We start from the raw sequence: 18,797 nt of genomic DNA on the forward strand, positions 1-18,797 counted from the left end.
TGGTGTTTTTTGATTTTTTTTTTTTTTTTTGATGAGACTTCTTTTGTATTCACAAAGCAATTTCTCTGACCTTCTTGAAAGGTATCTTAAGCCTCCTAAGGTATCTGTTTGACCTGAGTGCAGAGGTAGTGGCCTGCTCCAGAGGAAAATGACCTGTTTTTAATCTTTTGGATATTTCTGAAATGTTAAGCCCAGTATTTTCACAGTAAATTTTCTCTCAAAATATTATTGTAATTACAAAGGAATCAGAGTAAAAGAAATAGTTCTCATACAAAATGCCATCTTTTGGTCTAGTAACCGAAATTTCTTGTATGTAATGATATTGCTTTAAATCTTATTTTCATCTCAATTCAACATCAATTTGACATGTCATTGTGCTAAGAACTGTAGGGAATAAAACTCAACCATTTTGAAGCCAAAACAAAGAGGTTGAGATCTCCCGGATGTTCGCTTTTTAATTAGTTGCTAAATGGCATATTTACATATTTCATGTACCTTTCCCTATGTGTGTATATATTTTTTAATTACAAAAAGGAAAAAGAGAAGTTATACCCTCTGATAATTTCCAAGTCAAACTGGGATTCCTTATGCTCTCAAAATTCCAATTTAGTTTGACTAATACGTATTTGTATGCCTGCTATGAGCCAGGCATTGTGGTGGGAAGTCAACTATGAAAAAGAAGTGAGTTATTTTGAACTTGGACATTTAACAGACATGAGCGCCCATGAGAGCAGACCCTGTCCTTAAACGTGCATAGATTAAATATCTTGGTTGAATGTATCCGTAGGACTTAGAGACTTTTTATCCTGTGGAGATATTGGAAGTGGAAGATAATCCATTTCTCATCTCTGTTTATAGATGGTGAACTTCACAGCTGCAGAAAGACTTTGACCTCTGGACAAAAAGCCTGAAGGATGCTTAAAGACACAGTAGGGGTTTCATTTGTCCTGGCTAGTCACAAATCTAGGAGTATTGGTTCACTGCCTTGGGTTACGAGGTTTCAGCTCTTTCACACAATCTCTCCTCTTTTGATGCTTCCCCTTAAATGTCCAATTGACAAATTTTTAACAAAAGTCTTGATTTATAGATTGCCAAACAACATCATAAGAATGGGTGAAATTAAACAAACACATACATAGAGAAGAACACAGTGCTGTGACTCTGCTGAGCTAGAATGTATGCTTCTAGGAACACATGCCCAATCTGTAATTTTATTTCTAACTTTTATAAATACACTCCTTTCTCATGTATGACATTTCTCCAAGGGAGGATCTGATAATGGCAGCAATGTTCTGAGGGAAATGATACTTTGTATCAATCCAGCATCATAATTTGAAAATATATCTTCAGCTGCAGAAAAAAGACCTGCTACTGAATTCAGTCTTAGACTTGTTTTTCTTATTACAAAAAGGGTGTTGATAACAGACTAAACTATCACTATGTGATTGCTGGTCAAGTTTTTTTGATTACTTTTTCATTTGGAAAAAATCATCTAGAACCTTGAGACCACACTGTCAGTGAATGCCCCAAAAGAGACACTGTTCTCAGGGAACTTAAGGTAAAACGGGCACATGTAATACTCAATGACAAAGCACCCTCCTGAGCTCCAGGTTCACAGATGCCATGTTCCAAATCCTCTCTCTGATGTATGCCATGGTGCATACAGTAAAAATGTTATAAACTTTTGATGAATGCCAGAGATATGAGTGACATCTGTATCATCTTTTTCTTCATTTTATAGAATTTTTAGTGCCACATGATATTTATTAAGCATTTTAATGCACATATAAGAGTTCTACTTATTAGGTAGCTTGAGAAACTAATGGAGAAGCCAAAGTCATGCAAGGGCTAACTGCTATTCCTTAGATGAGCCCATGTCTTAAGAAATGTGTAGGGTAAGATTAAGCTGATACCAAAAGATAATTTTCTTATGTTTAAAAGAAATATGGTAAGAACTGCAAATGTTCAGCATTTCATTTTATCTCAGACAAAAAGGGTAATTGTGATGTTGTGGGCCTGATTTTTAGCAGATCCTTCTTGTCCTTTCAATGCATTGCACTGTTCCTGATTACCCATTTGCTCAGCATGCTGCAGGTAGTGGCTTGGCCTGATTATTCCAGAGGAAAATTCATGCTGTGACATCCAGCATCTTCATTCATCGAAACAATGCGTTTTTCCCATACCCAGTGTATGGGAATCCTTTTGTTCAGTGATTCACAAAAATACACTGCCATCACAATTCTAGTCAGGGTAATAATGTAAGCTGTGACCTCTACTCAAAAATGAGTTCTCATTTATTATGAAAGTTTCAGGGGAACTTTTACTTTAGTCAGAGGCTTAAACAAGTATAGAAGTATAGTCTTCCTATGTGGTCTATAACAATCACACAGCAAAACAAAACAAAACAAAAAAAAAACAAAAAAAAACTTTCTGGCTAATAATTCTGTGTTTAATTTTTTACATGGAGTAAACTAAGTATGGCAGTATCCTTAATTGAATTATCAAATTCTTCTTTAATGATCTTCTTGACTGTTAATTAGATGTTCAAACTAGTACCCTGGGTTGAGACTCCCTCAATGATCGAACAACTTGAGCTAAATAAATCAAAGAGCATAGTCTTATATTTTTCATACTATGCTTTCCCTAGGAGGAGTTAAAGTAAACAAATGCTGAAAATGGTGGCTCAGCTATAACAACATCCTAAAAAGGCTAGATGAACACAAAATCAATGCAAATCTACAGAAATTCTGAGCTCTCCTATTATAACAGAATACACATTTTGCAAGGTAACAGAGTAGCTTACTACAGACAGGGCTGCAGTTGCCCCTTAGCACAGTGGCATGCTTCAGTTTTTCCCAGCAGAGTTGCCTCTGGCTCCCCCCGCAGGAGGGGGAGAGAAGCTGCAACAGCTCAGGGTGGCACAGTGGAAAAAAACAACACTCTGCCCATGAGTTTCATTATCAAACCTGCCAATTACTGGCTTGCTCCTAACAACTAGCTCTCAGTGGAGGCTTCTCTAGCCCTCGTTTTCTCTTTTTGTTCATTCCATGACACTTTATGGCTACTTTCATTTTGACTTTTAGGTTGCATTGGAAAATATATCCCTATCCTTCAGTAAGATCTCTCTGTGCTCCAGGCACTGTTCTGAGTGATTTATGTGCAAATATCATGCAAGTTAGAAATTACTGCCCCCACGTTCTAGTTCCCCACAAAGCACCAGTTACGTAGCAGTTCAACACATTTCCTTGGTATCTTTTCTTTCTTATTTATTCCCGGTCCAAAGTCCTACTTTAGAAGACAAGGAAACTGAAGTCTAGGGAAGTTAAGATGAAGTAGAAAACTGATGATGTGAAGTAGTGTTCAATGCCCACACTCTTAGCCATGGTCTCATGCTGCTGTTCTTAGTGGCTCCTACGTCTGTCTTCTGCTGCTGGTCTGTGGACTCCTCGAGAATGGGGTCAGTGGTTAGTCAGTCATTCTCTCCTCTATGTCTTGCACAGCACTGACATTTGGGAATGTATTCTGGTTTGTGCTTGTCTTTAAAAGAGGTCTATTATTTGCCATGCCTAAAGCAAAGGGCCAGCCCCCAACACCAGTTGGCCATCCAGGAAACATTTTGGGAGAGCTTATCTTCTTTGCTAGAGGAAAGGGGCTGTGAGGCTGAGGATCTATCACAATAAAAGATTCTTTTCACACAGAATACCGAGAAACACACTGGGCCTAGTGGACACATTTGTCCCAAGGAACAGTGACCCTGGACCATAGCTGACTAGTCACGGATCTCAGCCTGGCCACCTGCAGACCAGACGGCAGCCCAGGGAGATGACTTAATAAAAAAACCGTTTATAATAATTTCGCAAATCAATCTATTCCCTGAGAGTTTGAATATGAGGCACACACAGAAGTCACTGATGCCAAGAGATTCACAGAAAAAAAAAATGCATGAAGCAGACCAGGAGACAAAGGACAGGCATGGGGGAAGAGGAGTGTTAGGAGAAAGCAGGGCAGTGGTGGGAGCAGTATCAGAGGCAGCAATGTCAAAAAGGAGGCTGGAGTCACCAGTCGGCGCCCAGAGGTGCTGATGTGTCCTTAGTGAGGATCCAGTAGTCCACGATGTATTAGGATGCAAATTGCTGAGCCCATTCCTGGGCTTCCTTCCTTTATTTGTATCCCCAGCACTGCGTCCTATCACTGAGATCATCTCAGAATGTCTCCGAGCTGAGGACTGGGGCAGGGAGGAGTCGGGGCTGGGGGTAGAAAAATGATGCCAACACACCATTCCTGTCTATAGGAGCTGTGATCTAACGAGGCAGATGCAGATATTCGCAGGTGATTACAACCTTAGAGTATGCCTGGACTGGGCTGGCCTACCTATCAGAAGGCTCTCTAAAAGAGACTCCTGGGATATTGTTACATGTTCTCATTAAAGTCCTATTCAACAGAGCTGAGAAACGACGAAAAGAAGAGTAAGGAAAAAGGGTGGAATCTGGAAAGACTAAAAAAACCCGGAAACCTATTATAATTCTACTCCCATTTGAATTCATATATTTCAGTAATTGCCTGCAGGGTTAAAAGAGAAGCTAACCTGTTTCTTAATATCATGTTTAATAAAAACTATCTCTTAATATATTTTGAGTGAGTTCAGTGCTCATTAGCGTGAGGGACAAATAGCAAATGAGTTATGACACTGCGTGATGAAGAGGGAGCCTGCATGGCCTCCTCAGTTCTGAGCTGAGGAATTTGCTCCTTTCCTTCATCTGGGGGAACTGGAATTGCACCCTGAATTACGGGCTGCCTTTATGAGGTACACCCCAGATGTCCTCATGCTGGACATGGCCCACAGTTACAAGGCAAATAGGAAATCAGATCAGCCACAGACTGGCCATTGTATATATAAGGCCTAGACAAGAGGGGGGCCTTTCTTTCCTTTTCAGATTGTGAACAGTCCTGTCTTAAGATTGCAATGAAGATGGCCACATCCTTCCAGAAACATAACTGGTCATATTTTTCCAGCCTGTGACTATGGTACCTGCGCCTTCCCCCTCCCCCTTTAAAACAGTTTTAGATTTAGAGGGGTGCTTATGCTTTTTTGTTACATGGATATCACAGCATAATGGTGGGGGCTGGACTTCCAGTGTATGCCCATCTAGAGGTTGCTCAGCTAACTCAAATATTGAACATTGCAAGGTACCTGGACTTTCAGAAACTTGAGGTCACTGAAAGGCAGCTTTGAGAAACAGTGGATTTTGTCATGCTGGACACCCACAGTCATGGGAGTGGCAGAGTTGGCATAGAGCAGGCGTCCCCAAACTTTTTACACAGGGGGCCAGTTCACTGTCCCTCAGACCGTTGGAGGGCCGCCACATACAGTGCTCCTCTCACTGACCACCAATGAAAGAGGTGCCCCTTCCTGAAGTGCGGAGGGGGGCTGGATAAATGGCCTCAGGGGGCCGCATGTGGCCCGCGGGCCATAGTTTGGGGATGCCTGGCATAGAGAGTAATGATTATGTCTGGATGGGTGGACTAGGATGTTATACACACAGCCCATTATTACACCAAACGGAATGAGGCACGGCAGCAAATTATTTCCTTCAACCTAATAACTGTTTACACCTGGTAAATGCCGATAGCGCGCCAGGCTTCTTCACGCATACCTTCTTCCGTATCACTTCCTCTGAGATAGTGGAAGATAATAAGTATTATTAGTCCCGTATGATAGATAAGGAGAGGGATGCTTGAGAGAATAAATAACTTGTCTCAAACTAAATGGCTCAGAAGTGGTGAAGAGATGGGATTTGAATCCATTCATTTAGGCTTGAGGACTTGAGAACTCCCTCTATTTATTGCTCCATCCCATTGCTTCCCAGCAATAAAAAGAGCTATTTCATCCTCTTACTCTTAGAGCGGAATGAAACCAGATGAGTGTTCAGCTTCTGCAGTAAATGAGCCAGTCCTTCTGGACGACTTCTACTTAAGCTCCAAGATTCTCTTGGACATCCGCATAGTTTCTTTCTCTTTCTGCCTCTGAACTTCTCCTGCAGTGATTATGTTTTCCCATCTCTGCGGAGGTTCTCTGGTTGAAACACATCAACAGAAAGCAGCGATGTGAGATGATTTCTCCACCCCCTGAAGCTTAGCCATTCACTAGTTTAGTCCACAAGGAAAGCAATGCATATTTCAAATTCCATTCCCTCAGGTAGCTACAGTCTGCTCTTCTAGCCTGCTGAGCCAAAATTAATTAGAGATGAATATCATAATAGAACAGTATTGATCATAGCATATCACTGAGAAGTGTTCATCTGTGTTAATTAACATGATTTGCCATCAACACTCAGTGTATTTATATACAATCAACACGAGGATTTGTCTACACAGACCAACACGTTTTTCAGTAGTGGTGAAGTCCACCTAAAAATGATCCCTATGTTCAAATGCTTGTCCCTTTGACTCTACCCAACCTCTGCCTGCCACACACCTATGGGTAGTCTCCTTGCCTTCATACTGGCTGCTTCAAAACCTATTGCATAACCTTTGGAATATCTAAGCAGTTGGAAGCAGAGAATTAGAAGTTGTTGGTATAAATGTGAGAAGCATCCTGGGGGGTGGGAATGGAAGGCTAGGGGAGGATTTTTAAGTAAGTATAGACTTATCTATAATGTCCCTTTCCCCAAAAGAATCTGAGTATTTCTCTTTTATGTTCATGTAGTTCTAATATTATGCTGCACTGCTTCCCATTTCAACAATTAGAGATTCATTTTATAAAAATAAGCAGTCTCTTTTATTCTATTATTTTTTTGGAGATGAAGTCTCACTCTGTTGCCCTGGCTGGAGTGCAATGGCTCCATCACGGCTCCTCGCAGTCTCAAACTCCTGGCAGAGAGTGTTGAACTCAGTGGGTGCTTATAGACTTGGGGATTAGTGCTGGGTTCTCTTGTAAGATGTAGATTTGATGTGATCAAGAGAAAGGGAGCAAGGTGAGTGGCCTGGCTATATATATTCTTTTTTATTCTTTTCCTCTCTTTTTGGTACTCTAAATGAATATCAGAAGCTTGCCTCGGCCTCCCGAGAAGCTGGGACCACAAGTTTGTGCCATCATGCCTGGCTAATTCATTTGTGTTTTTATTTTTGTAGAGATGAGGTCTCACTGTGTTGCCCAGCCTGGTCTCAAACTCCTGGCCTCAACTGATCCTCCTGCCTCAGCCTCCTGAGTCACTAAGAGTACAGGAGTGAGCCACTGTGCCCAGCTATGGTCTCTTTTGAAAGGTAAATAGCTCTTGGAAGATTAGGGGACTCTCAGCCATTTAGTTACTGAATCAAATTTGTTCACATTTCTATGCATTATATTTAGTTCAGACCAGCTGCAGTTAGGTGAGTGAGTTTTGCCTTTTTTTGCCCCTAAAATATCCTGCCTCCCCTCCTCACTCCTCCAATCAATAAGGGGGCAGGAAATTTTAGCACGTAGAATTCTTGGGAAGAAATGGAAGGGCAAGTTTGGAGGGAGGAGAGTACAGGAGGCCCAGGGATCCAATACTAGGAGGGGAAACAATGCAACATCAACCAATCATGTTCTAGTCAACATTCTGCCCAGGGTCCTCCTTGAATCCAAGAAAGAAAAAATTCTTCCTCTCCCCCTCCTCCTCTCTTTCAGTGCTTCATAAGGGCATTGTATTTCCAGCACTCAGCTGGGTATTTTAATCTGTATCCTGCTTTAGGTATGCTACGGATTACAGAGGCTTCTGTGGGCTGGCCTCAGTAGTTAAATGTAAATGGTTATCAGAGGAAACTATGCTTTGAATTTTGAATTGCAAACCAACCTGTGGGACAGAATCTGTCTCAAACTAGGGGCTACCTGTGCATGGCTCTAGGCTGCATCATCACCCCGCCCCCTGCAACTACTCATTAGATACTGACTGCTCAAGTATGAAAACACACATCAAAAGAGAAGGCTTGAATGCATGGGTTGGCTCTGCACACAAAGCTGGAACATCTGGATGAACTGTAGACTAGGTTAGCCAGATGTTTTCAAATAATTAATAGGGCAGATGACGTATTTGTGTGATTGATATTTTTATTTTTTACTTAAATTTTTTTTTTTTTTTTTTTTTTTTTTTTGGTGTTGAGTAGCCTTGGTCTTTGTAACTGCAGAGTTGCTTACTAAAACCTGTCTTGATTTCTGAGAAGAAGAGAGTGTTGAACTCAGTCGGTGCTTACAGACTTGGGGATTAGTGGTGAGTTCTGTTGTAAGATGTGGACTTGATGTGATCAGGAGAAAGGGAGCAAGGTGAGTGGCCCGGCTATATATATTCTTTTTTATCCTTTTCCTCTCTCTTGGTACTCTAACAGAGGCTTGGTCTCAGTTGATTTTGGTTATTTTAAGCCTCTTAACTTTCCATCCTCTTTCTGTGAAATTTTATTCAAAAGTCGGGTGCATTCTATTGCAGGTTGTCTCAAACTATAATCAAGGGTGACCAGCATAGAAATATGTGGGGTATTTCGTGGAAATGCAGACTGCCAGGCCCTCCCATAACTACTGAATCAAAATCTCTAGAAGATATGGTACTGGGAAACTCTCTTTTAAATAAACTCCAGGTGAGTCTAAATGCAGACTTAAAAGAACTGCTGCATTATAGCCTCATTCTGAGTCAGATTAATAAAATTCACTTTTCAATTTTATTAACCTGTAGAATCTAGAAATCAAATAACATCGGAAAATTTGTAAGTCTAAGTATCAGCATGCTGCTGAAATGTAATGTAAGCAAATTAAGAACTTGATAACAATTCATCACAAATACTTGCCCTGGAATCTATTCTTAAGCATGTCAGGCTTTTTTTCTGTCTGAAATCTGACTTTCATAGAATATCAATAAGGGAATATTTACATTGCCAATATGGTAACCATTTATTATTTGATTTTTATAAAATCCTTGCCTCTAAGCAATTGGCATTCGAAACAAATCAGACCTTCATCAGCCATAATAATACTTTATTGCCTTTGTTCTGAGGTATGCATTTTATTTCCATTATCCCTATTGAACAAAGCTAGCATAAAACTAGCAAAGCCAGCTTATCACAGTGCAAATTGAGTGGAGAGGCTAAGTGAATGTAATCTGGTGGGTTTTCCCTCAGATTAGCAACCAGGGGAGTTCATTTTCTCTAAGAGCCCCCACACTGGGCTGTGGGGAAGCAGTGTGAATGGAACAAGGTCTGCAATGTAAAATGAAGGATGAGTAATGTCCAAAATCATTGACAAGCAAGTTTAGTGCAATTAAAATAATGACAAAGTGGGTTGTTTAGAATCAAGACAAACCATTTGGTGAGCACATGAATTTTTCCACATTTTCATGGGCAGGGTGGAGGAGGAATATTGTGGCTATGGGGACAGAATCTCCCCAGGATGCTTTATCAGTGAAGACACAAGAGTTCCCAGAAATGAAAGGAGTTTCACAAGGGCGTTTTAGATGTCTGAATTCTCTCTGCATGGGAACTGGGAGGATCGTTGAAGGGCTTAAGGACCAGGAACCTCAGAACCTGACCACGGTTTCACTCCTCAGCAGAATGTGTGCCTGGGTTTCACCTGATGGTCAGGGACTCTCCTAACCTGGCGTGGCTTTAGTTCCACAGCTAGTGCAGATTGACGGGCCTGTCTCTTGCTCACAGTTTCTGCAAAGGGGTATGGCTCGTATGGCTCTGGGTATTGCTCTAGTCTGGACAAGTGTGAGTGGGCTTTGCTGTTTACCTTAGGTTTAGTTTTCCTAGATTTTCTTTATTTAAAATGAATACTGCTCATAATCCTAAATTTCAAACTCAGGTATATGATTGCATTTGGGCTCTCAGTTTCCATGGCAATGGCCCCTCTCCAATACAATGCTCTGAATGCAGTAGGACCTTAATTAACACTGGCGGGCTGCCCATTCATGGGTATTTCCCAGAATCGCCGTGCACCCACAGGCAGTTGTTTTATCATGGCTCCTCCCACATTCCACTATTCACACATGGAGTTATCCTTGTTTCTGAGTGAGCCAAGTACAATGAGTGCTGCATGCGCTCAGCAGTCGCATCTCTCCTGGCTCACTCAGGTTTATCTCAAATTCACTTCCTCTGCCTCTGTTGGTTCAACAGCAGCTCCCCAAATGCCCTTGCCAAAGAGCCATGTGACTAAAGGTGACAGTCATGCAGTTTTCAACAATTGTGAGATGCTGAGTTGAGATTTTTTTTTTCCCTTCTTTTTTCTTTTTTGGAGCTTTGTCCACCTAGGAGATGTTAATTTCTAAGAATCAGAGTGCAGTTTTCCTCTCAGACAAATCTTACCTAGAGAAGCCACTAACTGGGACACTAAAGGGGGAGGGGGTGCTATTATTCTGCACTGACCGAAACGTCTGCAGTTTATTTAAGAAAACAAATAGAGTACCTCTTTTCAGAAAGTTTACAACAAATCTACGTAAGTGGTATGCAAAGTCATGTAGGTCTCCTCATGGCTATAAAAGCAATATGCTTTATATTTACACTGTCTTTATAAAATTACCACCAAGTATTCTCCTTTATTTTCATTTGTAAGTACACTGAAATTCCTGAATTCTTGTCATAAATCGTAGAAATGTTTTATGAGTGTTTAAATATACACGTGAGGTTAAAGGTACTGTTCTTTTTATTTAAAAAAAAGTCTACATCACTCTAACTCATCCTAACCCGAAGCATCTACTGTGCATAACGCCTATTGTGCTGTTCTTTGTTTTTGTTTCTACTTTTCATCTTGAAAATGCTGCAATTTCCAAGTTAAATTCTCACTGCATCTCATAAAATCTTTTTACAATGTAAAAGTTCTTTATATGTCAAAAAAAAAAAAAAAAAGATAGACAATACAACTTCCAGTAGCTAAGACTCTCCTGGAACAATGCAGTGTTAGGCATAGTGTCTGATTTTCCTGTGTGGGTATAAATGAGACTTTATAAAGAAAGAGTTCATTTCTGGCTCTCACAGTGCTTGCCATATAAAAGCAAAATGCCTACAGCAGTGATGTGCTCAGCCCCTACTTGCGTCCTAGGTCCCAAAGATCCCCTTTCCTAGACTGCAGCAGTATCTGCTGATATATACTCATCATTTGATCAGAAACTTGGGCACACACTCGAGAGGTACCTTAATTAAATCTTGCACTACCCCAGGAATTGTCCGGGCAAAACTTGGGTCACTAAATGAGGTGTGAAATAACACAAGTTTCACTTTTCTCACTGTCTCACCAACTGCTCCCTCACCTCCACTGACCTAGCACATGTACCTTCTATCAGTCCAAAGTGGTGCCTACTGGGCAGCCCAATATCCCCGCTGGGATTGACTGTTTTCTGAACTGACTATGAGGTTAGGGTCCAATTATCTTCATAACTCCTAATTCCTTAAGTGCTAGATGGAGTCTTTTTTAGAATGGACATATTGGCAAAAATAGTCTCTGTTCTGAAATTCTCCCCCAGCCAGACCATTTCCTCCACCCCACTCCACATTACTAATACCTGGGAAAACATACCAGGTTGTGATTGTTTAATGCCTCTGTCCAATCTCATCTGGTCCTCTTCTGCTTTTACTCAGGTACTTGTTGCCTCAGATTTTCTAAGCCTTGAACAAGGGGGTTTGCTGGTATCATGACACATTTTAAATAACTTTACAGTATCCAAAGGAGCCATAACACTTCCTCTGTATTACGTGTCAGGAAAATTTATGTTGTCACTATTTCTTTAGTAATGTGCCAAAATATAATCCACAGAGAATGACATCTTATACCATAGTCAGCAAACCATGGTGCACAAGCCAAATCTATCCTGCTCCCTATTTTTGTAAATAAAGTTTTATTTGAACTCAGCCAAGCTCATTCATTTCTATGTTGTTTATGCCTGTTTTCTTGTAGAAATAGCAGAGTTGAGTAGGTGCAACAGAGACCATATGGCTTACAAGGTCAAAAATATTTACCATCTGGCCCTTTATAGAAAAAGTTGCCTACCTCCATGATACATTCACCCATTATTTAATCTCACTGCTTGGATCCTAAATAGATCCTGCCTGTGGCATAGGATTCTTGGACTTGGAGTGAGAGGAACAGATAGGCAAGAGGATTGAACATGTAGGTACCAGAGAAGGGATATGACACTCTATATATCCCTGAGTGTTACTGCAAAGAGCTTAGTTACGTTTTTGCTCAACAGTCCTTTAAGGCATGTGTCCTTAAGGTTAACTTGTTACACAATATCTGTCTATGAAAAGGTTGTGAAACAAAGGATTTCATGATTAATCATATGACACCTGAGGGGTCAGACCAGGTACCCAGGTACCAACTTGATTAAACTCCAAATTATTTTCATCAAAAGGGATGAAACCCATTTTCAAATTAGTGATATCTGACTCAAGACATTAGTGTACACGAAAGAAATCAACACAATATTAGGCTCTTCTAGGCTCAAAGACTTCCAGAAAAAACACTTACAAAATGCTAGCAAGAGAGGAGTATGCTTGAGGTAAATTGTTAATAATTATTGCTGTCTAATGGGGATTCAGAAATACTAATCCCACTCCTCTGTGGGTGTTTTCCTTACAGTCTATTTACTCTGGCCACACCTTGCTGCTAGACAAATTTAGCTTTATTGGATTGGAGATACAATTAGCATTGCTTTTTTTTCCCCATTAAGTAAAATATTATAAAGCCATGTTTATAAACGTCTACATCACTCAGGCTTGCAAATAGGTAAGATAAAAGTTTTTCTTAGCCTCATTTGCTAAATTGAACCTGATAGCAAAATTTCTCATGCAAATCAAATGATGGATGTACTGACAGTTAATGTCACAAAGTAGTCAATCTATAAGAATACATACATAACTACTAAAATTTAAAATGGCTAAAGGAAGGGGTTTTCCACACTCTCATGCCAAATTGTTATTGTTTTTCTTTGCACTGATTAAAATAATGGAGTCATCATTGCCAAAGGGCAGAGCCGTTACACTGCTTTTATCAAATGCAAATAGGCGTAAATACAAACTGTAAAACAGAAGAGAAAGATCATGACTCACCGTCTGACAGCAAAGCTTATTAAACATAATCAAAGACTCAGAGTGAACTCATGTTGCCTTTCAACACATTGCTAAAGAATTCTTTTTGCTGTAAAACTAGCATAAAATGTCACAATCCTGAAACCGCTGTTGGAGAAACTTGGTTTAAGGCATTTAAAACAACTTCAAGACTTCAAGTGGAGAGGATTTACTTACCATAGGACAAATCATACTGCATTTAATCTGGACATAGTGCCCCTCAAACTGTAGTCAATAATTGATTAAAAGTTGATCCCTCAGGACATTAGCGTCTGAAATTTTAGGACACTTATTGGTGATTAAAATTATAGTCTATTGAATGAACGAAGCCTCACATATGTTAACAACAAAATCAATGTTTGTTGTCTCTTATGAAACACAAGGACAATGATTTATTTCTCAGGAAGTCAGTGGACCATGAGGTACGGTACATGGGTCTATATTGAGAGGTGAAAATCCTGCCCCTGGTGTAGGATTCTGGGACTTTGAGTGAAAGAAACAGATGGGCAGGAAGATCAGACACTCAGTTCCCTGAGTGCTACCTGGAAACAGCTTAGTTATTTTTTGCTTGGTTATTTAAAATATGTCATAACAACAGCAAACCCTTGCTCAAGGCTTAGGAGACCCTAGGTAACAACAGTCCTTGAAGGAATGTGTCCTTAAGGTTAACTTGCCATACAATATCTGTCTATGAAAAGGTTGTAAACCAAAGGACTTTCATGATTAATCATGACATCTGTGCGATGCTTGGTCATGACTATTTAAAAGCTGAAGCTAGTCCTAAGGCCAACCCTTGGCCAGCCTTACAAAAATACATGTATTTTAGCTATACCTGCTGTGTCTGTTTTTTATTTATAGGTGTCTTTGGACTCTACATTCTGGAATACCAGCTACTTCCACTTGAATCTCTGTGCACACTCAGCATGGAGCCTGGAACATAGTAGTTGCTTAATAAATGTGTGTGGCATGAATGACTGCAAGAACAATTCTCTGTCCCAGTGTGAGAACACAAGGACAGAGATGCTGATTTGTCCAAGGAAGACTGGCTTGTCTGGCAATATCCACTCAGTCCCTGGCCTTTCTCCCAAAGACTCCTTAAAAGCAAGTCACAAACACTAAAGTTCATTGTTCAATGTGACTAACAGAATTCTTCAGTTAGGCGTTATACTTTGAGTTCAATATCTGCCTCTGGCTTCTTCTAATTTGTGGTCCATTAAGTTTTGCCTGACATTCTGAGGCATGTCCACTTTGAACCTTCCTTTTGCCTTGTTGCCTGCAGATACGTCAGCTCAAGAGTCCCTACTCTAACCTCCAGGACTGTGGCATCTCTGAACCCCCGACTCAACTCTACCATGACCAGGAGATATCCTGGCCTGAAAAGAAAAATCTCAGGGAAAGTTTCAAGAGATATTTTAATTTCCATTTTCTTCCTTGAAGACTTAGTGAGTTTTGGAAATTTCTAGCAAAATTGGGAGCAGAAACTATATTAATCAATGACGAATTCCCCAGGATTTTCAGGTTATTGTTCATCTCAGTGGATAACTGATGGCTTGCCTTAGGTGATCTGCATGAAAGTAATTATCACCCCCAACTGCCAATCTTTACAGCAATGGCTGAATAGGTTATTTATAACTATGGCACTGAGCATTGTTTAACACTCCCCACATACCACATTGTGCTTCATCTGTGCTTCCCAGAGAGCTCATCTCATAGTATAAACTGCATCATATTTATCATTTTATTTTCTTCTGGCAGCTTTGTAGTAGCTACTTGGAAACATCTCTTTTGTATTTCTTATTCACTGTATTCCCCAGAACACTGGCAGTAAACTTTGTACAAATATGGATACTAGAAATGCTTAGTAAATGCAAGAAGAGGAAAAGGAAGCATATGCAGACACATCTAATTCAAATTTGGTGAAATAAATGCTTAACCATTGGCCTGAAATGAGACTTTTGACCAGTTTTGCTCAGTTTTAATAGTCATGATCAGAATTATACATTTGTTTTGAAATTTTGCAAATGCAATAAACAACCTCTAGCCTATTCTGACAGGTTCATCCTTTTTGATCACCTACAAGTTAATTTCTGTAGGTGCTTCCCATTCTTCATGACTACTATGTATATAGTGATTTCAGATGAAATCCTGCAGGAGACTTTGCCCCCTGGGCTGGACTCACAGGGTATTGGTGTGGATGTTTGTTTTCTTCACTTAAAACACACACACACACACACACACACACATACACACACACACACACACACACACGTGCACTTAGGACCAAGGCTGGGCAAAACTCGGAATTAGATGAGTTTCTCTTTTTTTTTATTTTTTTATTTTTTTATTTTTTATTTTTGAGACGGAGTTTCGCTCTTGTTACCCAGGCTGGAGTGCAATGGCGTGATCTCGGCTCACCGCAACCTCCGCCTCCTGGGCTCAGGCAATTCTCCTGCCTCAGCCTCCTGAGTAGCTGGGATTACAGGCACGCACCACCACGCCCAGCTAGTTTTTTGTATTAGTAGTAGAGACGGGGTTTCACCATGTTGACCAGGATGGTCTCGATCTCTTGACCTTGTGATCCACCCACCTCGGCCTCCCGAAGTGTTGGGATTACAGGCCTGAGCCACCGCGCCCGGCAGATGAGTTTCTCCTGAGCCTCTTTAACCTCTAGTTGTTCTTCCTGTCCCTCTTCTCTGCCTGCAATGGCCTCTTACTGCTCTCTGGATGTTTAGTGACCTCCTCTAGTTCTGAATCTCTTTCATGTTGGATCTCTCTAGTTTTTCCTAAAAATTGCTCTCAGCCTAATTTTGCTGGAAGATTTCCAACACAGGAATTAGTTGTATGATGTTAATAAATGATAGCAGCTTAGGCATTTTCTGGCCTGGAGGGATTTGCATTTTGATAAGGGGCAATGCCCTAATCCAAAGGAATAAATTGCAAATGGTATAATTTTAAGTCTTCAAGGGTGGCATCAAGAGTCAGACAGCCTTCTAACCCCATCATCTTGGCTGCCGGCTCTAAAAGTACAGAGGACTCTGCTGTCCCCCTTTATCAGCATGAATAATCAAGTCATTTTATATATAAGCCCCAAATACCGACACTGGCAAAAGCTGAACTCATATAAGGGAAAAATGTTGACATGATGCTTTAAATCATCTGAATTTAGTGGGTTGGCGGTACAATATGGGGAAGGGGAAGAACTAAAAGCAGAAAGGGAGGGCAAAAGGGCAGCAACATAGGGCATAAAAGAATTCTCTCTTTACTCTGAATGTTATCACAATATAATATTAGACACAGAGAGTACATGCATTTTTGACACCTCTGTGAGATAGAATTATATGTACTAACCCATTTTTTCTATAAAACGAAAAAAGAGATTGATTCACAATCTGTAGGGAAGGCGGACTGCAAAGATATAGCAAATGTAAGGGCTATTACACATAACGTGTTAAACTTTAAAAACACATTTCATAATGGCAGCTCTGAATCTTTAATCAGTGTATAACATGGAATACTAACTTTTACAAATAAGTGTCTCAGGGCTATTTACCAGATATTATTAATTGAAGTGTATGACCAATTTGTCTTTGCTAAGAAGAGTGGGACAGCAGCTCTGTTGTTCACATATTTCTGAAGCAAGTCAATAAAATAAATGTGTTCGATACCAGGAAAATTCAGCTGCATTTGTTGAACTCATGACTTTTTTGGAAAACAACAAATCACACACTCACGCAACATGATGCTGGTCTTTGGTTAGGTCATGCACACCCTATCACAGATGGGAGAAGAAGCCTTGAGAGGGCTTGGAAGATGATTCCATGTCAAATAAATCAATGCAGTAAGCTTGGAAATGCATGTTACTACATTAACTTTTAAGTCTCTTAACTAAACTTCAAAACTTAATAAAGATCTCATTTTATTTGTCTTTTAAAAAAATTTATAATACTTGGAAGGGCAGTTAAAATTTCTTTTAAGTGAATAAATCAGTTGTACAGAATGAATTTTATAGATATTTCACAACAAACAGAACAATAATAATAATAGTTATTAATGTAAGTTCTCTAAGAGAGGAATTAATTTGCCTCCTTTACCTTTGAAATGACTGCAACTTTCTAAATCATCCCTTACTTCTTGTTTTCTAACCACAACCATTCATCTGACTCAGGAGATTAGACACAGGTGAGGACTTAGATCTGGTACCATTATGTAGACATAAAAAATGAGAATTATTAGAGAGAGGTTAAGAGATATGAATAATAATATAAGGATATTAATCATAAATATGCAATTCAAGTCCCAGTAAGACAGACTAGAGATAACAGAGGAGATATGCTATTTAAATTCAATATGTAATTGAAAAATTTCCAGAACTGATGAAAAACATGCATTCCAAAGATAATGGAACCATACCATACGCCAATAGGATAAAATTTCAGAAATCTACGGCTACATATATCCAGTAAAACTGCAGAACATCAAGATAAATAGATGATCTTCAACATAGCAGAGAAAAAAACAGAACAGCTAAAAAGGATGAAACTTTGATAGTAAGATTCTCAACAAGGGAACCATAAGCCAATAGAATAATATCCTCAAATTGCTGAGAAAAAATAGTTTTAAACATAAATATTAAAGCCATCTTTTAAGAATGAAGATAAAATAGAAGCATTTACATTAAAAATACACAAACAACAAAGTGAAGTTTCTAATAGGCAATCACTATTGAAATACTGAAGTTACATACTTCATAGAAGGAAAATGATCTCAAAAGGATAGTATGAAAGGTAAGAAGAAACAGTGAGAAGAAATAGTTTAATAAATAAATCAAAATAAACACTACATAGAAAACCATAATTGTGTCTAGTTTAGGGAATTAAAACAAATAGAGCATAATGTAAATATTAGGTGGGGGGTGAGCAAAAATCTACATTAAATGTTTCAAGGTTTTGTGTAGTTTTAGGGTAAAATTAATATGTTGTAGAATATCAGACTTTATTAAATATGCATATTAAAACTTCTAGGGCAGACGTCCCCAAACTTTTTACACAGGGGGCCAGTTCACTGTCCCTCAGACCATTGGAGGGCCACCACATACTGTGCTCCTTTCACTGACCACCAATGAAAGAGGTGCCCCTTCCTGAAGTGCGGCAGGGGGCCAGATAAATGGCCTCAGGGGGCCGCATGTGGCCCGCGGGTCATAGTTTGGGGACGCCTGTTCTAGGGCAACCACCAAATTCATAAAAATAACTTCCACACCAGTTGATAGAAAACAATGGCATAAAACAAAAAATAGTTTTCATTAATTCAAAATGTAAAGGAGCAAAGAGAGAAAAAAAGAGTCAGAGAAATTATAAATAACAAAATAACAAAAATAAGTCCAAGCATATTAGCAATTAAAACAAATGTAAATGATCTTAAATTGCCAATAAAAAATCAGAGATTATTTGATTGAATATAAAAACAAAACCAGCCATTTACTGTGTAGAAGAGATATGCCTATAAGAAAACAGAAAATTAAAAATAAAAGGCTCGATAAGGTTTAACCGATAAATGCTAACCAAAAAAAAGCTGAGTAATAAAAAGTATTCTTAAAGACAAAAAGCCTTTGAGAATAGGAATGGACACTACAAACTAATAAAAAGGTTTAATTCATGACAGATCTATAATAATAGTTGCAAACATATTAATCTAATAAAATTATATGAAAATATATTTTAAAATTGCTAGCATAC

General features: G+C 39.4%; 1 protein-coding gene across 2 annotated transcripts in view; it reads right to left on the minus strand.

Moving 5' to 3' along the window:
- Positions 1–18,797, minus strand: part of B3GALT1 (beta-1,3-galactosyltransferase 1) — a 582,223-nt gene that overhangs the window by 99,341 nt on the left and 464,085 nt on the right. The window contains exon 1 of one of the 2 annotated variants that reach the window (XM_074399546.1): positions 13,243–16,979. The exons of the other annotated variant lie outside the window; for it this stretch is intronic. The gene's annotated coding sequence lies outside the window, so the exon portion shown is untranslated. Of the gene's footprint in view, positions 1–13,242; positions 16,980–18,797 lie in introns of those variants that run through there. 2 annotated transcript variants of the gene reach the window in all.

The sequence above is a fragment of the Saimiri boliviensis genome, chromosome 5 (genome assembly GCF_048565385.1).
Source record: "Saimiri boliviensis isolate mSaiBol1 chromosome 5, mSaiBol1.pri, whole genome shotgun sequence".
Lineage (NCBI taxonomy): Eukaryota > Metazoa > Chordata > Mammalia > Primates > Cebidae > Saimiri > Saimiri boliviensis.